Source organism: Macrobrachium nipponense, chromosome 5 (genome assembly GCF_015104395.2).
Source record: "Macrobrachium nipponense isolate FS-2020 chromosome 5, ASM1510439v2, whole genome shotgun sequence".
NCBI lineage: Eukaryota > Metazoa > Arthropoda > Malacostraca > Decapoda > Palaemonidae > Macrobrachium > Macrobrachium nipponense.
The window spans coordinates 142,066,587-142,092,268 of record NC_061107.1 but is presented as its reverse complement, the minus strand read 5'-3'; the positions used below and the strand labels follow the sequence as shown (position 1 = coordinate 142,092,268).

At 44.1% G+C, this 25,682-nt stretch overlaps 1 long non-coding RNA gene across 1 annotated transcript; it reads right to left on the bottom strand.

Annotated features, from left to right (window-relative positions):
* On the bottom strand, positions 1 to 25,318 carry LOC135215294 (uncharacterized). Its single transcript, XR_010314663.1, has 3 exons — positions 25,249 to 25,318; positions 16,596 to 16,716; positions 1 to 74 (listed from the first exon to the last, which is right to left on the bottom strand). It is a non-coding gene; the product is annotated as an uncharacterized LOC135215294 (long non-coding RNA).
* Positions 25,319 to 25,682: the final 364 nt, after the last annotated feature.

Here is a 25,682-nt window from a genome sequence, read left to right as displayed (position 1 = left end):
TCCTCAAGTATACAATTCACAGAATCTGCAAACCCCATTGACAGGCACATATCTGCTTCATCAAGAACAAGGATCTGCAAAACATAATTTCTATAACTTATTGGGATTGGTAAATAATATGATGCTTTCTTCGATTACAAAGGCATTTATATTAATTCAGTTCTCCTGGAAAATTATCTATGGCAGTACACCTACCTATAGACTTATCAAATATACTATATACAGATTTGCTATATAGATACAAACCCATCTTTTTGTTAGGATATTATACCATGGTCTAGAAAAATGCACCAAATATCAAATTACAGTTTCACGTAGTTATCTCCTGAACAGTACTGATACAGGTAAATAGATATCAAGGCCTTCCTTTGCACAGCCAAAGGAGAAATGGAAGAATATCAGACTATAATTCCATCATAACCAAACAGCACTCTTTCTCTGGAATTTCTAACTCCTTGATGGATGGTGAGGCAGAACAGTTTAGTGAAAGTCCTTACCAAAAGTAACCATTGATCTTCTCTCATTGTAAGCTCCATAAGATTTTACATACAAAGGTGATATGACTGCAGCTTGGTAAAGTTCCTTGAAGCCTCCAGTGTTGTGGGTTCATGGATAAATATGAGAGCCACAGTGAGGATATCGACAACTGTGGAGGCTTAAAAGGTTCCATATATTTTAAAACTCCAAAGTCAACAACTGAAGATTTGTCTTGGATCACCGACTTTAGAACTGTAACTCCAAGTTAAATGTCCATCCTCCCTCCTCTTATAATGGTTAGACAACCTGAGGCTTAATATATGGAAGCTCAGGCTTTCATCCTGTGGCTCCAATGTTCCCTAAAGCTGTTAAAAGAGTTCAACTTTTGTTTTCAAGCAGGAGCTACATTGAGAAGCAACTACTCCTCAGACATTTGCATGACTATATGATCTTCCTCGGTACTGACCAGCTCTGTAGAACTGCCTGTCAGAGCCTTTCTCATGTGCCATCCTAGGCCCACTGAGTGAAGTCAACCATAGATTGGAACAAAGGTATCAAGTTTATGCTCCAGGTTAGAATGAATTCCACTTCTACCTGTTAAAATCTTATAACAGTATCTATACCACATCATCCTTTACGAACTACCAGCCCAGAAATGAAATGTGAATTTTTTATCCTACAAGCAATGGGGATTGAGTAACTCCACTGTGGTGGTACTCTGCTAAGATGAAAAGGGGTATATCCCCAGTGGTATACTACCCAACTGAGGAGTTACAGATATGGCTAAAGGATCAGTTTGAGGCTAATTCCCATATAGCTCCAATGAGAAAAAATTTGGAGGCAGTTCTTCTCACCTAACACAGCCAGACAATGCCTATCCAATAGCCTTTCCTCCTCCAAAATGTATGTTACACACTATTCGCTAACTAATATTCAACATCTCTATGTAGACTTTGGATCCATACTGTTTGTTGCCTCTGTTTTTGGGCACCCCTCCGATTTGCCCCCACTCTATGGAAACCTATGGATCCCCCTTGACCATGATGTTGGTTACCAATACTTGACAGTGTGTACACCTACAGTAAGCTCCAGAAGCCTCCTTCAAAGCTTTAAACTTAATCACAAATCCAGAGATATGCTCTACTTCTATTTATGCCAGGTGAAGGAACAAATGCTCTGTTTATATATGACTGTGGCATATGGACTGATTTGATCAAAACATGTCACATTTTCTAATACTAATACTACTACCAGTCTTGTTGTCACGCACTGTTGTTTTCCCGCTCTACAAGATCAACATGTATTTATTCAGTGCCAAATGAATACAATATTCTGTCTTTGTTGTCCTTTATGCCAAACAAGATATGATGTTAGGCAAAAACTTGCTGTGACAAACTGATGAAGAAATAAATGAGCAACATCAAAAGATAAGGGCAATAAAAAGGGTTATGCAGCCAAGGAAGAAAATCACGTGTGATTGTGCAACAGAAGTGAACACTTACCTGCTTTTTACTGTGAGTACTACCACTGTCTTAGGCAGCTGTAAAGCCACCTGTCATTGCTAAGAGTGCCGAGGGGACACCCTAATTGCAAAAGCCAGCCAGACTCTTGACCTTTGTCAAATGCAGCTAATTTTGACTGTTGCTAAAGGAAATTGCATATAGCCTACATGCCTAGTTCGATTGTTTGTTACACTTCTTAATCAGTTCGACGCACCCTCATTATGGCACAGCAACTGTTCCAACCCCCGGGACAGTTCTCCTTCAATGCAGCAGACTGGCCAGATTGAATTACTGCTTGGAAAAGTACAGTCAGCTGACAGCAGATTGGTTCAAAATCAGATGTGATCAGAATAAGTGACTTGCTGTGTAACATGGGGACTAGGAAGACAGAGAAGGTGATGCAGACCTTCAAGTTTGGGAGGAAGAGGATTCCCAACCCTAATGTAGAAGCTGGACAGTCCCCCCACCATTGAAGTCGATGAGAAAAAACACCTGCTACGATGACGTGCTCAATAAATTTGAAAACCACTATGGGTCTGAAGGGGAATATTGTCTATGAGAGTACCATCTTCAAGTGTATACAAGGGGAGGAATCGATCGACAGTTTCCTCATTGATCTTCAGCAACTGATTACTTAAGTGCGACTATCAGGACCAGGACCGACAGGTCCGTGATCGTTTCATCGCCGCCCATAAAGGATGAAAAGCTACAAGAAAAGCTCCAGTTTTATGCCCAAAGTTAGTCTGGAGGAAGCTGTGGATTACACAAAAGAGGTGGGAGAGCCTCCGAGACCAGCTACAACAACAGAGTGCCGCCAGCATCAGTGAAGTGGAGGTTATGGAACGGATTATGTACGAAAACCGAGATTCCACAGTATGTATATGTTTTAGAACAGCGCATTTGCAGTTCTAGACAGTAAAGTTAAAAATAGATAAATTAAAAATGATCTACCACTATCTATGAATGAGAGAGAGAAGAGAGCTCTCTATAAGTATTAAGCTAACTTTTAAATGAAATTAAAGTTACTGTAATTCTATTTAAAAGTTAGCTTAATACATTGACCCTTAAAAAAAATAAATAAATGTAGGCACCAACATAGGAGTGTGTGAAGATTACATAGAGAGAGAGAGAGAGAGAGAGAGGAGAGAGAGAGAGAGAGGAGAGGAGAGAGAGATGAGAGGAGAGAGAGAGAGAGAGAGGAGAGAGAGAGTTTTAAGTAAGTAAGGGGTATGGAACATCCACACACTCAACTATAAGCCTCACTTTTTACTTTTGCAATAAGGACAAATGCAGGGTTGTTAGATGTGAGATTGTGAAAAAAACCATTCAGGTTTGTAAACTGGGAAAATTAAGAGAATCATGAATTGTGACTCGTTCCTATGAAGATACAAATCATTATCTTTTATGTGAAGAATCACTGGGCAGGAAAATCAAGCACCCTTGCAGACTATGTAACAGCATTGAAGTTGGGGACGAATATCATTATGTTTTAGTTTGTCCTGTGATTAGAAATAAGAGAGAGATACCTAAAGCACTACTATTGTAGAAGACCTACCACTTTTAAATTTAATTCTGGCTCCTCAATACAAAGTAGTGCTAGAGAATTGGAAAGGCTTGCTAAGTTTGTTAACCTTATAATGTCTTTATTTAGATTTAATGCTTCCTAGGATTTTCATTATTCTGGTATCATTTTCGATGTATGTACTTTCCTTTGTCAGAATACCTTTTATGCTTTGAATATGTACTTGCTAAATATATATGTACATAAATATAGTTGTAATCTATTGGTCTCTTCTTTTTGTAGTTTTTGTGTGTAAAATATATATATTTGTGTAATTTTGTAATTCTCATACCCGGAAGGGGTCGATAGAATAAAATTTACCTTTGCAAAAAAAAAAAAAAAAAAAAAAACAAAAAAAAAAAAAAAAAAAAAGCTACAAAGCAATCTCTAGAGAACATTTCTTATGTTGTACTCCAACCCAGATACCATATTTTCTGTCTATAAATGACCTTTAGATGTAACAAGGTAAAAAATTATGACAAATTTTCATGAATTATTTCATATCTGTAGTATAAGACAGCATATACGGTAGCTTTTGGTTACCGTATATACTCGCGTATCATGTGACTTTTGAAGACTTACTTTTGAAGTTAATTCTAGGGGGGTTGCATTATACACAAGATATTAAATTGGTGTAGATAATGTTCATACATTAGTATCGTAATATAAAATAAAACATAATGAATATGCATCTTTTCCATGGATCATTTATAAAGTTAAGTGTTGTGCCTTACTTCACTGTATCCAATAATACCGTACGTACGTATTCTTATATTGCTATTGTATTATAAAATACAAATATAGCAAGCATGTGCCATTTGCACTATTTAGGTTTTGCGAACGTGGACAATGAAACCATTCAGGAATTTTTGTTTACGGCATCAATTTCCATTTCAAAACAACCATGGGGGGCTGTTTCATCCCATCTGCCAAACACATTCAAACGAGTAAAATGTGTTTCTTTCATCCCCCGGTTTCATTAAAATAGTTTTCTCTCCAATGTTATTTAAGGTTTAGTTTGATGGCATATCAAAGTTTTGGAGGAGTTTCTTCAATGTTGACGATACACAATAATTTATAGTCATTAGTAGCTTGAACATGTTTCTCAGTTTCTGCTACAACTTGCAGCTTTATTTAGCAATACGTCTTCTTCCCAATCTTTTCTTCATAGCAAATAGTAATGGTATACAATACGTACTAACTGTAATGTAAAAATATATCAGTCCTACTCTACTTAACCTTAAACGCCGACTGGACATATTTTATAGTCAAGATAAATTGTCTGTCGGGTGCCGACTGGACGTATTTTACGTCGACATACGAAAGTTTTTTTTTAAAATTCGCGGAAAATACTTATAGGCCTACCAGCCTAAAACTTTTGAATCACGCGCCTTGGGGGATGCTGGGAGTTCACGGATCAAGGCCTTGTTGTTTTGTTTTGAAGCGTGACCAGGTGCGCATGCGCGATATCCCTTCTTCTCGCTCCAGCCAGCATCAGTAGCGCACCATTCTGAGAGCGATCTTCGTGAAAAGCGTGTTTTCTGGACTTGTGCGAGACTTTGAGCATTTGTATTGCTACAGGACATTTGTAGATATGTCTCAACGACGTGTGAACCGTGAAAGGCGCGTTTAACCGTCGGAAGGGATCGTGTAAGGCGAGTTTTGGACCTGATGCTGGCGAGGGGGCCAAGCACCCAGCATGACCCCGCGCTCAAGGCCGTTCTGTGCGGCCACGTGTGGCTGAAAGTGTTTTCGGGAACACATCGTATGCCTTTGGTTACCCCTAGGAAGCATGTGGGCGTCCTTAGGGGCATTCGTAGGCATTTGGGAGGCCTCCAACCAAGGGACATAGACGAATATCTTTCGGAGCTGATCGGGAACATGTCGCAAGTCCTCATTTTGATGGCGGATGGTCATCGAGTGATGAGGACATCAGTCCCGATGAAAGTGAGGACGAATATTTGCCCCCAATGTCCGTTCGAGGCTCACATCCCGAAAGTGAGCTCGAATTCAGTAGGGTTCAGTGCATACGAGGGGGAATCTGAGGAGGAGGGGGGAGGGTGGGGATACGGGCTCAGTTTTATCGCAGAGGACGATACAGAAAGTGAGGGCCTAAGTGAGGGTGTGATGGGCCAACGGGGAGGGGGGGGGGGGGGGGGGTGGTAGTGTGCATGTGCCGTGCCCGCACGGGCACGTAGAAGGTCGGCTCGTCGCGCCAGCCAAGGTGAAGGTCGGTCGTCAGAGAGTGACGAGGGGTGGACGGAGGACCCCACCCCTCCTAACATGCACCCCTTCACGGCAACCCCTGGGATGACCGTACCAGTACCCCTGACTGTTTTGGGGTTCATCCAGCTTTCCTGACGCGGGAATTGCTGGAATACCTGGTACACGAGACGGTGGACTACGCTCGGTACTGCCGGTATGAGCTGAGGACGACCTTGTCGTATTACTGGCGGGGTTGCAACCTCATTGACATGGCACATTTTTTGGGGCTCCACATCTATTTTGGTATGACACCTGCTGTCGACGTCAGGCAATAGTGGAGGAGCAAATTATTTTTTATGTATGCCGAATGTGCCTGGCGTTATGTCCCGTGATAATTTCCTGGCGTTGGACAGGTACTTCAACGCCTTCAACCGAAGGGCCATACCCCGGAATAACAGTGATCGCCTCATTTTAGTGCGTACAAGGTGGATTATATCCGTGAGCGGTGTAGTAATCTCGTGATTCCTGGGAAGAACCTGTCTTTGGATGAGGGGATGATGCCTTACAAAGGACGTCTTAGTATAAAAGTGTATAACCCCAAGAAGCCAAAGAAATATGGTGTGAAATTCTTTCTCATTACCGAGGCCAACACTGGATACGTTTGTGGACTTTTCAGTGTATACCGAGGTCTTCTCCACGCTGCGTGACACTGTATTCAACCTTGTGGGACGTTTCCGTAACCAGGGATATCACCTGTTTACGTATTATATGAAGTTTTCTGCCGTTTGTCCTCCTCCTCTGTCACCACTTTCGGAGATAGCCTCACTCGAAAGGTAAGTTCCACATTTCACTAAATACGTACGTATGTAGGTTCAGTATTTCTTGTATACCATGTACACTAATACAGTTTATTTACAGGTACATACATATTAGTACTAGTAATTATTAACCCTCTTACGCCGAAGGGGTATAATAAAAATCATCTCCCGTATGCCGGGGGGTCTCGGACTCCGTGAGCGCGGAGGCGGAAAAAATATTTTATTAAAAAAATCACAGCACGCTTAGTTTTCAAGATTAAGAGTTCATTTTTCACTCCTTTTTTTGTCATTGCCTGAATTTTAGTATGCAACCATCAGAAATGAAAAAAATATCATTATCATATATACATAATGCGATATATGATAGCACAAAAACAAAATTTCATATATAATTGTATTCAAATCGCACTGTGAGCAAAACGGTTAAAGCTAACGAGTTCATTTTTTTTGTATTGTACACTAAATTGCAATCATTTTGTATATAACACATTGTAAAACGATCAAAGCAACAGAGAGAAAATATTATCACAAAATGATGCATGAATTCGTAATGAGCGGACGTAAAAATTTTTTTTTTTTCAAAAATTCACCATTAAATCTAAATATTGTTCTAGAGACTTCCAATTTGTTTCAAAAATGAAGACAAATGATTGAATATTACTATACTGTAAGAGTTTTACCTTACAATTGCAGTTTTCAACCATTTCAGACGAGTTAAAAGTGACGAATGTCAATTTTTTTTTTATAAATTTTTTTTATATGCAATATTCCAAAAATGAGAAAAGCTACAACCTTCAATTACTTTTTGTTGTATTCTACATAAAATTGCACACATTTTCATATATAAAACTCTATGAAATGCCTAATATGAAACGGAGCAAATATATACGAGAATGCGACATACTCATTTCGGAGATTTGCGGTGGAGAATCCGCACGCGGAGGGAAGGAAAGTTTTTTTCTTTAAATTCACCACAAATCTAAATATTGTGCTAGAGACTTCAAATTTGTTTCAAAATAAAGATAAATGACTGAATATTACTAGACTGTAAGAGTTTTAGCTTAAAATTGCATTTTTCGACCATTTCGATAGTCAAAGTTGACCCGAAAACATGGTTTTTTTTCTATTTATCGTGATTTATATGCAAATATTCCGAAAATGACAAAAGCTACAACCTTCAATTATTTTCAGTTGTATTCTACATGAAATTGCACACATTTTCAATATATAAAACTTTATGTAATGGCTAATTTAAAATGGTACAAACATTACAACAATCGCACGAAAAAATTTATGATTTTTTTCGGAAGAGTTACTGCGCGGACGTAAGGAAAATGTTTTTTTTTTTCATAAATTCACCATAAATCAAAATATTGTGCTAGAGACTTCCAATTTGTTGCAAAATGAAGGTAAATGATTGATATTGCTAGAATATAAGAGTTTTAGCTTACAACTGCGTTTTTCGCGACCATTTCGGTAGAGTCAAATTTGACTGAAGGGTGAAATTTTGGCACTTATCGTTTATTTATATGAAAATATTTCAAAACTGATAAAAGCTACAACCATGGTTGTTTTTAGATGTATTGTGCATGAAATTGCACACATTTTCGTATATAAAATTTTATGTAACGGCTAATTTAAAATGGTGCAAACATTACGACAACCCTCGCACAAAAATATTTCTGATTTTTTCAGAGAGTTACTGCGCAGACATAAGGAAAAAGTTTTTTTCTTTTTATAAATTCACCATAAATCGAAATATTGTGCTAGAGACTTCCAATTTGTTGCAAAATGAAGGTAAATGATTGAAATATTACTAGAATATAAGAGTTTAGCTTACAATTGCATTTTTCTACCATTTCGGTAGAGTCAAAGTTGACAAAGGTTGAAATTTTGGCACTTATCGTTATTTATATGAAAATATTTCAAAACTGATAAAAGTACATTCATGAATATTTTTTGTTGTATTCTACATAAAATTGCGCACATTTTCATATATAATACTTCATGTAACAGCTAATTTAAAATGGTGCAAAAATTATGTCAAAGTGACAAAATAATTTCTGAGATGTGTCACTGATACTTTTTAGTGCAATGAGAAAGAAATTCGCGCTTGATCCGTGAGCTCCCAGCATCCCCCAAGGCACGTGATTCAAAAGTTTTTTGCCTGGTAGGCCTATAAGTATTTTTCGCAAATTTTTAAAAAAAAACTTTTTATCGACGTACCATACGTCCAATCGGCACCCGAAAGAATTTATCTCGACATATAATACGTCAATCGGCGTAAGAGGGTTAAGTTAGGTATTGAATGGTCCAAATTGTTGTATTAGTTCATTGTTTATTGGTCAATTTAGTTTTATTATAAAATTTACTGGGGTGTTTTTGCAGGGCTTGGACGGATTAGCCATTTTACATGTAAAATGCAGTTTCAGATAAGAAAAGCTCACGATACGAAAGCCGTAGCTCGGCAAACGGATTCATTTCGTATCTCGAGGTACCACTGTATTTACAACCCCTTGTGGGCCCTCTGTTACAAGACAATCGTAAATTTTACCAATTATATGTTTTTTTCTCTAATAAATTATTTTATTTTATTTTGTAAAATATAATTACAGCTCACACAATATCAAAACAGATAAAAAATAAAATCAGTAACAAATTCTTAGCATATTTGTTGAAAAATATATACGTAACTTTACAGATAACAAAGATTCAGTAACTTTTTTTATTCGTACATGGTTTTTTCCTATTATTTCCTGTGCACTTTTCTTTGCAAAATTACATTTACAACTGACATATTATTTTAAAAGACAAGAACAAAAACTAACAGCAATCCCTTGGTATATTTATGAGCAAATTTACAAAAAAGATGTCATGTGAGATAGCAGCGCAGTACACTCTCCCTTCAATGTCAGAAGCAGAGCTGAAGTCCTGAGACACTAGACTCGTGATTTTAGCCAGTGTAAAAGTTGCCATTAGAGAATTTATGGGTTTTATAGAATATATTGCCACCTCTTTCCCCCCACCAGATTCTTTCAAAATCGATGGTGCTTAATATTGTTTATCTATAGGATCAATCCGTCCACCACCTCAACCCTGTTACTACTACTCCCGAGGAGCAATCCATCCATAACCGTTAGGCTATCATGAAGTGATGGGTGTAAAAACTCAAATGAAATGCAGCTATAGGATACTAGGTGTAAGAAAACTTAAATAAATACATCACAATGTAAAAAATTGTATTTTTCCTAACTATACAAACCTGAGGTCCTTTAACAATAGGAAGGTAATCAGCGCCAAGCTGGGACCGGTCGTAAGCTTAGAACAAGGGGTTCAATAGTTAACTACTTGTCCGGTAGTCGGGAGTTCCCCCCAACAGAGAGGTGAAGATTCACTTTGCTTTAGGTCCAGGAAAAAACAGAGTAAGGGGTGCATGAGGTGGGACTAAGTGTAAAGGACCTCAGGTTTGTATAGTTAGGAAAAATGCAATTTTCGACAAATTGTGAATTATTAGGGAAAAACTCTCTATCACGAGAGTATATATAATGTTCTAAAGGGTCCACAATAATACAATGTGTAAAAAGTCCGTGTATAATTTTGAAGACTTTACAGAAAGCTTTCGAACCCTTCCCTGGGTTCATCTTTGGACTGAAGATGAACCCAGGGAAGGGTTCTAAAGCTTTCTGCAAAGTCTTCAAAATTATACACGGACTTTTACACGTATTATTGTGGACCCTTTAGAACAAATTGTGATTTGTTCCAATACGTAATACAAACCTTGGTCCTTTAACAATAGGAAGACTCACTTATTGGTGGGTTGAATCCGAGTCTTATGAACAGACTGGTGTTCGTGCGACCTTGGTTCCATCCCTGGTCGTACCAGCAGAGGGAGGGATCCTAGACTCTGTCCAGCTGATAGGGGCGTGCACTGCAGGATCAGTGGCCAGACCTCTGGACCAAATTCATAAGAGGGAGGCAAGCGTGCCTCTTATGAATAGCAAGCAAGAACTAGTTCCTACTTCAAGAGATAATAAAGTTATGGGTTTGTCTCTTGTTGGCATCCACTCCCCCCCTTGTAGGGGATGGGTGGATAACTGCTCCTATCCCTACTGAAAGGGATAGGCTGAAGCTCGGTCGCGTAGCTTACCTGCATCTGCCTCCTGTCCAGCGTAGTGACGACCGCGGCCCTCTGCCAACAGGTAGAGGAGAGAAAAGAGGAGGAAGAGAAGCAGTCACACTCTCTTTCACTCGTCCATTCATGCAGTCACACAAGGATGCGATGCTGTTCTGTCCGCTCGGGAGCTGGGTAAGCTACACCTGTTGAGCAGCCACACGGGTCCCAAGGAAAAAAGTATCCAAGGACCTGTGGGCAATATCTCGAAAGTAGGACGAGGTAAAGGTGGTCTGGTTGGCCCAAACCCCTGCCTTCAGAACCTGTGCCACGCAAGGGTAGGACCAATACCTCTGACTTCGTGGGCTCTTGGACGAAGGGTACGGGTGTCGTCAATACCATCTGCCGTCGTACGCCCTCCTGATCACCTCACCAAGCCAGAAAGAAAGTGTTGTTCTTGGATACCTCTTTCTTGGTAACCCCAGTGCTAATGAAGAGGCGTCGACACTCAGGCCATGAGGTGCCGAGTTCTCTTCAAATAGTGACGTAGCGCCCTCACAGGACAAAGCAGCATCTCATCCGCATCATTATCGGTGAAGTCCTTCAGGGAGAGGATCGTGAAATGACTCGAACCAGTCGTCAGGGACCGAAGGGTTTCTGAGTCTTCGCCACAAAATCCGGATAAAAATCGAGCGTCACAAATCCCCATCCCCTGGAATGCTTTAAACATCGAAGGAAAGACATGAAGTTCCCCTACTCTCTTCGCCGATGGCAGGGCCAGCAGGAAGAGGGTCTTGATGGTCAGATCCCTGTCTGACGACTCTTAGAGTGGCTCGAAGGGTCTTCGAGTCAAACTCCTTAGGACGAGAGTCACATCCCACCCCGGGAGCCTGAGTTCCCTGGGTGGGCAAGACCTCTTGAAGCTCTTCATAAGGAGGGAGATCTCGAAGGAGGAGGGAGGAGATATCCACTCCCAGCAGTTTGAGGACTAGGGCCAAGGCGGCTCTGTTATCCTTTAACTGCGGAGACGGAGAGAAGCTTCTCTCGGCAAAGGAAAACTAGGAAATCCGCTACCTGCTGAAGAGTAGCTTTGAGAGGAGAGAGACCCCGTCCACAACACCAACCACAGAAGACGGCCCTCTTCCCCTGGTGCACAGCTGCAGAGGACTGTCTGAGGTAACCAGCCATCTCTGTTGCTGCTCGGCGAGAAAAGCCTCTCGTTCGCAAGAGATGGTGAATAACAGCCAGCCGTGAAGAGACAGGGATTGAACCGAGCTGTGGTACCGTTTCACGTGTGGCTGGCACAGGAGGCTGTGCCAGGGGGGGAAGCTCTCTCTGCTTCGGCAAGCAGAGCCAGCAGGTCCGGGTACCAAACGGCTGGAGCCATTTGGGTCCCACCAGAATCATCCGAAGATTCGTGGTAACCAGCACCCTGCTGATCACCTTGCGAATCAGACAGAACGGAGGAAAGGCGTTTATACAAAGAGGTTGTCCCACAGATGTTGAAGAGCATCCTCTGCAGTCTGCCCATGGGTCCGGCACAACTGAATGAAAACCTGGAGTTTTCTGTTCTGCCGGGTGGTCAAACAGATCCGCGACTGGACGCCCCCACAGGTTGAAGAGCCTTTCCGCCACGTCTGGGTGAAGGGACCACTCGGGTCCCTATCACCTGATCCTGATGGCTGAGCTTGCCTGCCACTACTTTCCTCTTCCCTGGAATGTAGCGAGCTGACAGGTCTACTGAGTGAGCCACGGCCCAATCGTGCACCTGCAGTGTCAACCGGTGTAGCAGAAGGGACACTAGGGTCCCCTGCTTGTTGACGTAAGCCACTACCGTGGTGTTGTTGCTCATCAACACCACTGAGTGTCCCATCAAACATTCCTGGAACTCTTGGAGAGCGAGAAACGCTGCCTTGAGCTCCAGGACATCGATGTGAAGGTGCTTGTCGTGATGATCACACCCGCAGCCAGCAACTCCTCCAGGTGTGCGCCCCATCCCTCAGTCGACGCATCTGAAAACAGCAACATCTCCGGGGGGGAGTGGGAAGAGGCACTCCTCTTACGAGGTTCCTGTCGTCCAGCCCACCAGGCTAAGTCCTGCCTCACCTCCTCCGTGAGAGACACGGGAAAGTAAGGCGGATCTCTTGCTTGTGACCAACTCTCCTTTAGCCTCCACTGAAGAGACCACAGGTGAAGACGCCCCGTGAGGGACTAACTTCTCGAGAGACGACAGGGGGGGACCGATCACGACCTGCCATTGCTGAGCTGGCTGTTCCTGTAGGGACAGGAACCGTCTGGCTGCCTCACTGAACCTGCTGATACCGCAAGTCTGTGGGGAAGACTCGCCCTGCTACCGTATCAATCAGCATGCCCAGGTACTTCATCCTCTGCTCAGGCTCGAGATCTGACTTCTCGAAGTTTACCATGATCCCGAGATCGCGGCAGAACTCAAGGAGCCGATCCCGTCCTCTCGGGACCAGCCAATCGTCGAGATACCTCAGAAGACGTTATCCCTACCGAACTGGGCCAAGCCGACCAGAGTGAACACTCGCGTAAACACCTGTGGGGCGGTTGAAAGACCGAAACAAAGGGCCCGAACTGGTATACCGTCCCGTCGAGGATGAAGTGGAGGTACTTCCTGGAGGACTGGTGGATGGGTATCTGGAAATATGCATCCTTCAGGTCCACCAAAAAGCATGAAGTCGTTCTCCCTGATGGACTCGAGCACTGAATGTGTCGTTTCCATCGTTGAACCGAGTCTGGCGAACGAATCGGTTCAAGGGAGAGAGAAATCTATCCTGTGGGCGTCAGCTCACCAGGACTTCTCCACCAGGAAAAGTCGACTGTAGAAGCCCGGCGACTGATCCCATACGATCTCCACAGCTTCTTTGCTCAGCATGGCTTCCACTTCCTGCCGAAGCGCTACGTCCCTGGCAGAAACCGGGAACATACGTTTGTAGATGGACCGGGTTGGAGGTGAGGGGAAGCCGCGACTCGAAGGGTAGTATATACCCCTCCCGAAGGACATCCACTATCCAGGTCTCTGCTCCGTAACGCTGCCAAGTTTGCCCAATGGCTTGCCGGGCAGGCCCCAACTTCCGGCAGAAGGTGGAGGGAGAACACCGTCCCTAGCGCTTCCCTCTCTTCGACTTCTTCCCAATTCCTCCTCGAGAGAAGGAGGACTGGGAGGAGGGCTGGTTACGGTCACTCCTTAGCGAAGAAGTCGAAGACTGAGTTTTTCCTCTCGACTTCGATGAGGAAGTCATCTTGGTTGAAGAGGAAGCGCCAGCTAAGCTCTTTGGGCTTAGCCACAGTGGCTCGAGGCTGCCAACTGCCTTCGAGACTGCCTGGAAGACTAAACGGTTACTGTCGTCAGTGCGCCGTTGCTCCATCGCAGCATCCACCATCTCTCTGGGGAAGAGAGAGGGGGAACTCAGCACTGATCCGTTGCGGAGCCAAAGGCCACCTCACGCCCTGCCGACCTGGTCACACGGGTAAGGACTGCGTCCCTACACCTCAAAACCAAGTTGGCCCACAGGTTGGCCGTCTGGTGGGCCAGGTAGGAAATTGCCCTACCACAAGACTGGCACAGTCTCACGAAAACCGGGTCCCCTTCAGGAGTGATGTTTCCCGAGGAGGCCGCGACCTTAGACACTGTGAGGGACCACAGGTCTAACCAAGAGACTGTTTGGAATGCTGCCATGGCAGTTGATTCCAAGGCCAGTGCCTCTTGCTGTGAGAACCAGAGGTTCTCTGACAGTAGGTGCTGAAGAGACACCCCTGGAGTTAGCCTAGCTAGCTCCGGGTTAACCTGTCTCGGCGGCAGAGGGTCCTCCGATGGCACATAGAAGCACCTCTGTCGTGGTAGAGGTGGGGGAAGGAGCTTGGACGACCTGCCGGACCGAAATGATCCCTCCTGTCCGGAGACAAGGGAGTCCACCTGGCCCAACACACTGTCGGCCAAGGCCAATCGCGGCAGACCCACCGTCGTCCTGGGTTCCCTCTTGGGGCCCCAGAATGACTCCAGCCTGGATGTAGGCTCAGCAGGTGGGATCAGCGACCATTCCCCGAGGTCATTGTGCTGACGAATTAGCGCAATTACCTCAGCAAAAGACCTCTGGATCTCGGGAGTCACTGCGTCCTGCGGAGATGGACCATCAAACCCATCCAGCGAGAACGCCTCCCGAGATCCTCCTCCCTCCACAGGAGGAACCACCACAGACCCCTCATGGTCTACTCCAACCACTTGGGCGTACGATCTGGTCGGTCCAGGTTCGTAGGCCCTTGTGGAGGGACCACGAGAAGCGCACTCCTCGTGATCACTACTGATCGCCTCACTCTTCCCGCCCGGTGTAGCCCGAGGAAGTTGAAGGGATCGGAGAGGAAGACCTAACGCCCCCTCCCTGCCCACCGGCAGAACCGGTGTGCTGGGGGACTGTAGGTGATCACCACCCGCGGTGCGATCGAGCTGCAGGCCTGGTTGCGTTGGCTCTCCAGGGGAGCTCTTGGGACACCGAAAATCAGAGGCTGGAGCAAGAGCGACAAAACCAGGCGTGGGGTAACCTCCCTCCTCTGCAGAACCACGAGTGGAGCCTGCACCGCAGCTGTCGGGGTCACCATGGCCATGTGCTGCGTGTACACAAGATGAGGAGGCTCAGCATACCCTGGCATCGACATGGTGGTAATCGTCGACGTCTCGGGACCATAAATTAACCAAGGCCTGGAACTCTGCGCGAGGTGGTAGAGCAGCCCCCGAAAGCTCGGTGTCCCCTGGAGCCCCAGCGAATACCAGACCTGGCTGAGATCGTCCCCCCCGGCAGGAGCACCTGAGGGGGGAATAATGGTCAGGTTAGTAGGGGGGGCAGGTCCCACCCATGAGCGAACAGAAGACCCCGAGTACAACTGAATGTTGGGGTATCGCGCTCCCTCCTCCACGCTCGACTGATTGAGGGAGGAGAAGGAACGCGACGCCCCCCGAAGGGGAAGGAGCCATACGTGGGAGCTGAGACAGAGGGAGGAAAGAGGAAAACGTGTCTGTAACCAAGGGAGTCGCTGGAGAGCTTCCGACAACTCTTTGGCGGCTTACATGCCTTCTTTCTCCGCTCGTATCGCCCCCACTGCTCCTCCAACCACAACACACATAAATCACATGGGTCGGTGCGAGAGCATTCTCGCCCTCGACACCGGGTACATAAATTATGAGGGTCTACCTCCACAAGAGACCGAAAAGCACCACATTTGCGGCCCTCCACACCAGGGCACAATCTGCGGCTGATGGGGGGGCGGGGTGGTCTCTCAGGCTCACGGGAATCCATTGCACAATGAAACGCGAGCAATCACACAAATAAAAAAAATACAAAGTACTTACAGTCTCCCAACACAAGCACTCAGTAAGAAAAAGCAGAGAAAAGTCCTTCTTAATGAAGTAGCTAAGCATACGAACAGCGGGCAGAGCGAACAACATGTCTGTCTCTGTCGGCAGCCGAAAGCAAAGTGAATCTTCACCTCTCTGTCAGGCGGGACTCCCGACTACCGGACAAGCAGTTAACTATCGAACCCCTTGTTCTAAGCTTATGACCGGTCCAGCTTGGGTGCTGATTACCTTCCTATGTTAAAGGGACCGAAGGTTTGTATTACGTATCGGGAAACAATCTATGTTTGTGAATAGATTATTGTAAATAAGCATGGAAAGGAGGATTTAAAGGAATATCTGACATATTCATCCTCTTCTTAACTACTGTAGCAAAGAATATGAACTTTCTTTTGGGAAAGACATGACATTCCTTGTTGGGATAGTCCAATACAACAATATTACTCTGCAATATCAGTTGCTATTCAGAACTTGTTGGGTTTACATTATGTGTTTTGGTATGAAAACATTAGTTTTGTAAGCATAATACTGAAATGGCTGCAATATTCACCTGAACATTTTCAATAACAAAATCTGGATTTTCAGTCATATGCTGTACAAGACGGCCAGGCGTACAAATCATAATGTTGCATGTCCTAATTCGCTCCATTCAAATTCTAAATCCGTTCCACCTGCAAAAATGCCAAATACATTTAATGAACATATTTTACAGATGTAGTAATCAAGTTGAACTTTGGTTGAAAATTGCCACAGTACAGGTACTCCTCATTTAATGACGTACTCGTTTTACGACGACAACACGAAGAGAGAAAAAACCATAAAATGAAAATAAAAACATTGCCAATGGTGGCCAAGAGGAAGGCTATTCAGTGCCAATATGTAATCTAGCCTAGCTGGGTTTTGAAAACCTTGAAATCTATGGCTAAAAACAATAACAATAAAATTTTAAGGTTTAATATCTTTGTAAAGAAAAGCTATACAGTTGAACCATTAAAGTCGGCACTCTATGGTCTGGGAACTCCCCTGGTTGGCTTGATTCAGCCATCATTATTTTGTTGTGTGCCGAACAGGTGGCACCACGTTTGTTTTAGTGAAAATAATTCTTAGTAATTGAAAAGAAAATGTGAGAATTCTTAGTAATGAGAAGAAAATTGTGTGAAGTCAAAATATGTTTTTTGATTTAACTTAAACTTGAAAACTAAATATATTTTTCTAAATATTCCACTGAGAAGTCCCTACCAAGTCATACCTTTTAATCGAAACAAGGAGACATTTGGCATGCACGAATTCCTTACTCTTAGTATGCTTGAAAGACTTGCATGTAATACAGATTGATCATTTTTTATACAACTATGTATCTACATACGTATTCGATATGCCTCCATGAAATCAGATGATACGAGAGGTAAGTAGTGCAAGCATAAATCTTTATTAATGCTAGAAAATGCTTATCCCTTTAGTGAATAGCTTAGTGTTCAATATCCTCAATAGATGGCATTGTGCTTTGTTAACGTTTTGACGGCGACATTGAAATACCCCGTGATTGCCGAAATTCATTCATTATTTTTTCATCTCACTACCCTCTACAATAAAATTAATGATGAAAGAAACAAACAGCGATAATTATGAGATACCAAATTTTAGAATATGACAGTCGTGCTAAATAATGTGCAGATTCTGAAAGAAGAGTTTAGCACTGTATGACTTAGTATTTAATTGAATTACTAGTGGGCTACTCAGGAATGGAGGCTAAATGTGTTAAAGTACACCATTTTAAAGAAAATTATACATTATAAAGTTATAAAATGATGAATTTAAAATATATGAGTACGTAATAAAATGATAAAAAGCATTATCAGAACTTCGCCAAGTAGTAGGCTATGTCGGAAACTGGTTTCTGTGCATAATATATAAACTGAAAATTAATGCTATTAGTTCAAAATAAAGAGAATAACGTGTTTAAAGATGAATTCATTTAACGACCTGGTCGCTGGAACGGAAACCCTGTCGTTAAATGAGGAGTACCTGTATATCAAGTAGTATAAACATTTAAAAAAAGATATAATTTCAAAGGAGCGTAAATGTATATAGTACCATGTGTTTGAAAACAATGAAAATTACTAGTGTTTTCATTTCTTCATGGCTGAAAGCTTCTGTAAATTTTCTAAGTTTAAGACATATACGTACATGTACTTTGTATTACAATACAGTGGATTTTTTAATTTTTTAAGCCAAAACTAACTATATGACATTAAATATAACAAAATACATACAAAAAATTTGCAGACTCAAACCAAGTTCAACTGTAAAAATACATAATAAATATATGATACAAAAATTAACAAATTCTGTGACAGAAACATGATTGTCATGTTACAATAAAGTTTTATTACATACTTACCTGACAGATATATACTAGCTATAGACTCCGTCGTCTCCGACAGAATTTCAAATTTCGCGGCACACGCTACCGTAGGTCAGGAATCACCGCCTGCCCTGGGTGGCAGGACTAGGAAACCATTCCCGTTTTCTAATCAGAATTCTTCTCTTCCACCTGTCTCCTGCGGGGAGGCTGGGTGGGCCATAATCGTATATATCTGTCAGGTAAGTATGTATAAAACTTTATTGTAACATGACAATATCATTTTTATACATTCAACTTCCCTGCCAGATATATACTTAGCTGATTAGCACCATTGGTGGTGGGCAAGAGACAGCTAACTACTGAAATAGACAGGTAAACAACATATGTTGTAGGTATTAATAAACCTTGGTTCCTACCTTATTAGGCTGAAGACTTCGCGGCTACTGCCTTGGAGTCTGCTTAGCCTCAAAGAGCCTCAGCGAGATATTGATCTATGGCTAAGAGTTCTTGTGGGTCTGCCATGGGGTCTTATCCACTTACTCGGCAGAGCCTAAAGGCCTCTTTGTCATTGGGTGCTATTCCACTACATGACAATACACCTTGTTCAAGGAGCACAACACCGATCCCGATCACCTGATCCTAACATCCATGTTAGTTCTAAGATTGCAAGGAGTCATCCCCGAACTCCTTACAAACAACCAAAAACTCGAAACATAATTACACTTTCATTTACAAAATATACAAAAAAAAATTTTGTGCTCCCCACTCCCCGACTAGCCATACATACCCTTGATCCCTACCAGCAATGACACTATGCTCCCGTGCGACATCAGTGAAGCTTGCTAATAGAAAACCAAGCACATATCTGACAAGAGGTTTATGTACGATAAAAACACAATATTTAGGATCAGTCTTTGCTCCAAGACCCAGCACTGTATCTGCTGATGCAAATGGACCTAGAGAGAAGCACTTCTCATAGGTCACTCTCACATCCTTCAGATAATGAGACGCAAACACTGAATTGCACCTCCAATATGTAGTCTCAATGATATTTTTAAGAGACATATTCTTTTGGAAACGCCAAGGACGTGCTACTTCTCTCACCTCATGGGTCTTGACCTTTAGAAGACCGAAGGATTCCTCCGAGCAGTTCTTCGTGAGCGTCCGTAATTACGCTTCTCACAAAGAAAGCCAAGGCGTTCTTGGACATGAGTCTTTTGGGGTTCTTCACCGCACACCAAAGACCTTGTTGACAAGCTCCCATCTGTCTCTTCCTCTCTAAATAAAATTTAAGAGCTCTCACTGGACAGAGAGACCTCTCTATCTCTCTGCCTACGAGGTTAGATAGACCTTTTACCTCAAAGCTTCTGGGCCAAGGTTTTGACGGGTTTTCGTTCTTCGCCAGAAACATTGTCTGGAAAGAACAGATGGCAGCATCTCCTTTGAACCCCACTGTGGAATCTAGAGCGTGTAATTCGCTTGTCCTCTTGGCTGTAGCGAGAGACAACAGGAATAAGCATTTCCTAGTGACGTCGCGGAAGGAAGCCAGATGTAAAGGCTCGAATTTATCCGATGAAAGGAATTCAGGACCACGTCCAGATTCCAACTAGGTGTTCTAGGAGTTGCTGCTTTTGAAGTTTCGAAGGATCTAATTAGATCGTGTAGATCTTTGTTGTCTGCAATATCTAGCCCTCGATTTCTAAATACTGAAGACAGCATGCTCTGTATCCCTTTATTGTTGAGACAGATAGGTGTGATTCCTCTCTCAGAAAGAGGAGGAAATCGGCAATATTCACTATAGAGGTACTGGAGGAGGACAGCTTCTGACTCTTACACCACCTCCTAAAGACTTCCCACTTCGATTGGTATACTCTTCTCGTCGAAGCTCTGCGGGCTCTAGCGATAGAGGCCCGCAGCCTTGCGAGAAAAGCCCCTCGCTCTGACAAGTCTTTCGATAGTCGAAAGGCAGTCAGAGCGAGACTGGGAGGTTGTGATGAAACCTCTCGAAGTGGGGTTGTCTGAGTAGATCTGGTCTGTTTGGAAGAGATCTGGGGAAGTCCACTATCCACTCCAGTACCGGTCCGAAAACCATTCCTGGGCTGGCCAAAATGGGGCTATTAGTGTCAACTTCGTGTTCTTTGAAGCTACGAACTTCCTGAGCACTTCCCCCAGGATCTTGAACGGGGGAAAGGCGTATGCGTCCACACCCGACAATCCAGGAGAAACGCGTCTATTGCGAAGGCTCTCGGATCTTCCACTAGAGAGCAAAAGATCTCTATTCTTTTGGAGAGGAACGTCGCAAACAGGTCTATATGAGGTCTCCCCACAGGGACCAAAGACTTCGACACACTTCTTCGTGTTAGAGTCCATTCTGTGGGAAGGACCTGATTCCTCCTGCTCAGTCTGTCCGCTCTCACATTCTTTATCCCTTGAACAAATCTTGTGAGGAGAGTTATGCCTCTTCTTCTGTCCAGGTTTAAACAGGTGTCTTGTTAACTGAAAGAGGGAGAAATAGTGCGTGCCTCCTTGCTTGCGTATGTAAGCCAGAGCCGTGGTGTTGTCCGAGTTTATCTGTATCACCCCGCCTCTGACTATCTCTTCGAAGAACTTTAAGGCTAGGTGTATGGCCACTAGTTCCTTGCCAATTGATGTCCAGGACACCTGTTTACCTTTGTCCAGTGCCTGACCACCTCCCTTGCTCCTAGCGTCGCTCCCCATCCCGACTCCGAAGCGTCGGAATATAAACACTTGGTCTGGGTTCTGCAGGGCAAGCGATACGCCTTCGTTCTTTTGAAGAGGAAGGATCCACCACTTCAAATGATCTTTTTACCTCTTGTGGAAGCGGGAGATGTCCGAGAGTTGTCCCGTCTTCCAACTCCACACCCCTTTCAGGAAAAACTGAAGAGGGCGAAGGTGAAGCCTCCCCAGAGAGAAGAACCTTTCTAGTGAGGACAGGGTCCCTAAAAGGCTCAGATAATCCTCGCCTGAACTGTTCTTTCTCTCTAAGAAGCTCGAGATTTTCGACAAACCTCGAGTGATTCTTTCTCGCGAAGGAAATACTCGAAAACCCCGAGAATCCATCTGAATCCCCAGATAGACCAAGCTCTGGCTGGGATCAGCTGCGACTTCTCGAGGTTCACGAGTAATCCCAGCGATTCTATCATGTTTCCTTGTTACTGATAAGTCCTCCAAGCACTGAATCTCCGACTTGGCCCTGATCAGCCAGTCGTCCAAGTAGAGAGAGATGTTTATTACCCTCTAGGTGAAGCCATCTTGCCACATTCGCCATCAGGTTGGTGAATACTTGCGGAGCTGTAGACAGCCCGAAGCACAGAGCCCTGAATTGAAAAATCTTGTCTCCTATTACGAACCGAAGATATTCTTTGACAAATGGTGAATGGGAACGTGGAAATACGCATCTTGCAAGTCAGAGAGACCATCCAATCTCCTGGACGAAGAGCGACATTACTGAAGCGGACGTTTCCATGCGAAACTTCTTTTTCTGAACAAAGCGATTGTTCAGAGCGCTTAGTCCAGAACTGGTCTCCACCCCCCCGATGCCTTTGGTACTAGAAAAAGGCGATTGTAAAATCCGGGGAGTGTGGATCCTGCACAAGTTCGATGGCCTCCTTTTCCCACATTTGTTCCACCATTTGAAGGAGAGTCTTTCTCATTACAGGGTCTGTACCTCGCTGACAGTTCCCGAGGCGTAGATGTTAGGGGAGGGACCTGTCCTCGAAGGGGATTACATATCCTTTCTTTAGGACCGACACTGACCAAGGGTCGGCTCCCCTTTTTGCCCATACTCCTGCAAAGTTCAGGAGTCTGGCGCCCACTGGTGCTTGAAGGAGCAACAAGTCATTTGGTTTTCTTGAAAGGCCTAAAGGAAGACCTTCCTCTCTTGTCAGAGCTCTTCTTTCTGGCAGGGACGAGCCGCTGCACCTCCACGAAAGGGCTGCTGAGGAGGACGAGAGTCCTTCTTAATCGCCGACACTACAGGGCTCCTTTCTTGGACTTGTTTGTGTTAGTAGGTCCTGTGTCGCCTTCTCAGTTAGCGAGCGAGATATATCCTTCACTAACTGAGAAGGAAAAACAGATGATCCGACAGAGGGGGCGAACAATAAGCAGTCCTCTGGCTCGGAGAAACCCCTTTTGATAATAGGGATCCATATACTGATCTCTTCTTCAGGAGACCAGCACCAAAAAGGGAAGCCACTTCTCCCGAACCGTCCTGTACTGCCTTGTCCATGCAAGACAGGACGCTATGGAGAATCTCTGGGTTTTTAAGAAACTCCGGATCTTTAGATTTGTTGGCCAGAACTCCGAGTGACCAATCCAGAAAGTTGAACACCTCTAAAGTGACAAAAAGTCCCTTTAGAAAAGTGGTTCAACTCCGAAGTGCTACACGTCGATCTGACCGATCCTAAGGAGTGACGTCTAGAGGCCTCCACTAAATTGGAAAAAGTCCGCATCTGCCGAGGCAGGCAGAGAAAGACCCATAGTCTCTCCTGTCCCATACCAAATACCTCTCTTTCCATGTAGTTTGGAAGGAGGCATGCAGAATACCGTCTTTCCTAACTCTTTCTTCTTGTCCCATGCCAAGAATCTAAAGAATGGAGTGCCTTCTTCATAGATATTGCAGGCTTCATTTTCAGAAAGGCCGAAGATTTTGCCGTAGCCGAGCTCGAAAAGAGAGAACGAGGAGAAGGAGGAGCCGCCGGACTAAGAGAGTCTCCAAACTCTTGTAGCAGTAATGAGGCTAAAGACCTTATAACTCGAGAGTCCCCTCATTTGCAGGAGGTTCGTTCATCAGACAAATCGTCTAAACCTCGATCAGACGAAGGAGAAAGCTCACGTTTGGAGGGAGAGTCCTTCCAAGACCTCCTACGATCTGAAGGAGAGGATCTCCTTATTTGGAGAAGAGTCATAAATTCCAGGAACGAGTCTCCGACTCCCCTACCTCCTGGCTCTTGACTCTTGCCTCCTTACTCCTGCCTCCTGGCTCTTGACTCTTGCCTCCTGACTCCTGCCTCCTGGCTCCTGACTCCTGACTCCTGCCTCCGACTCCGGACTCTGCCTCCTGACTCCTTGGACTCCTGACTCCTGCCTCTTGCTCCTGACTCCTGCCTCTTGACTCCTGACTCCTGCCTTGCCTCCTGGCTCTTGCCTCCTGGCTCCTGCCTCCTGCCTGGATGACTCCACACTCCATGGCTCTTGCCTCCTGCCTCCTGGTTGACTCCTCCACTCCTGGCTCTTGGCTCCTGCCTCCTGGGTGACTCCTCACTCCTGGCCGGTGCCAGACGTCTGAAAGGTTCATCCAGGTTCGTACAGGGAACCTCACCTCGAGTAGGAGGATTGCTCCTGGCGGCAGATACCTCCATACGTCTGGAGGATCTTTTGATCGGAAGGGAAGAGTCTTTCCTTCTAGGAGGCTCCTTTGAACAGAACTCCTACAAAAGACGAAATCTGCTCTTGCATAGCCATCATGAACCTCTTCGTAACCTCCTCTTTATCCTCTTCGGGAGGAGGGGAAGGAGAGGGAGGGGAGGAGTCCATAGCCTCCACCTCCTGCCTCCTCTCACTGGTTGAAAGAATGGCTCTTCTTGCCTTCTTCACTCCCGAAGGAGATCCTCAGGGAAGTTTTCTGGGCTCGAATCAATCGTCGGAGCTTCCAACTCCTCTTGAGTGGTCGAGATCGATCTGAATTCTGAATCCCTCCAATCACGTCTCGGAGATGAAGATCCCGACGACGAAAAACACTCACGCAGGACGCTTTTACAATAGCGATCCTTGGCAGTCTGGGGTGTCACAGAAACCGCCGAAGGGACACCTGATCGGTGGGGATTCTCCACAACCTCCTTTCGGTTTTCGACATTCCTTCTCCTCTGGGCATGTGAGCTTGGAAGAGGTCTAGACCTAGGAGCGTTGCTGAGCCGACCAGATGCCCCCTCCACTACACTGGGGACACTATATCACTGTCCACTGAATAATCACTAGCCTTACTTGTATGGCAGCCAATTTGTTTTCCATCAACTTGAAGGCTGCTTTTAGATCGCAAAGTTCTTTCGCTGAATCTACAGGTTCTGCAATAGGAGAAGGGGCTGCAATGGAAGGAGAAGTAGCAATACTTACCCTTGGGGAAGATCCCAAGCTAGGAATTAGTTCAGATCTCGAACTACTTAAACTTCTATAAGAAGCCTTCCTCACTCTTTCTCTCTCTAACTTTTTTAAATAATTAGTTAGATTCTTCCATTCGTTCTCTCAAATTCTCACATTCCTTGCAAGTATTAGTAAAAGAACATTCATACTCCTGCAACCCTTGCATACAGTGTGAGGGTCTACCGAAGCTTTCAGCAACCTCACCTTACAGCCTACATTCACAACAACGTCTCACAACCATTCCAGAGTCAGACATTTTTAAAGAAAAATCCAAAATCAAGTCCACAAAACAGTCCACAAAAGCATATGCCAATCCAACATCCAGATACGTCACCAAAAGTCGGTCAAGAAGATCAATTGCCGGTGAAAAAAAGAAAAACCAATCGAGAGGAACCAACAAACAATGTTGATGGCTCGGACGACAGAAGAATTCTGATTAGAAAACGGGAATGGTTCCTAGTCCTGCCACCCAGGGCAGGGCGGTAGATCACCTGACCTACGGTAGCGTGTGCCGCGAAATTTGAAATTCTGTCGGAGGACGACGGAGTCTATAGCTAAGTATATATCTGGCAGGGAAGTTGAATGTATAAAAACACATTTTGCAAACTATAGAAACAATTTCATGAGAAAGGATGTTGTTACAGCTCATAAAAACAAAATTAACATTCTTATAACGTACCAATAACAAGACCAGCTGAAAAATCATGTTCCTTTCCAACTTTGTTCAACACATCAAAGATCTGATAAGCAGTTCTCTTGCTGTGTGATTACTACAAGCTCCAACACCATCTAAATGAGTCCATGTACTGTCATACAATTTTTCTAAAATCTGTAAAAAACATGTAGTTATTGTAAAACACAATTATCATTTAGATGCTCTAAAACATTCAACATTGCATTACTTTTAATGTTTTTCACAAATGAGCAAAATACGTAAGTAAAGTACAGTGAGTGACTAGCCATATGTTATAATGTGCACATATGGGGGGGTGCGGAGGGTATTAGCCAATTTTTTTGTTTTTATGAAATAGTAAAAACCAACTTCTAAAATCATACTTAACAAAAAAGTGGTGTTCGTGTAAGACAGTCATAAAATAAAAGGCTGTAAAATAA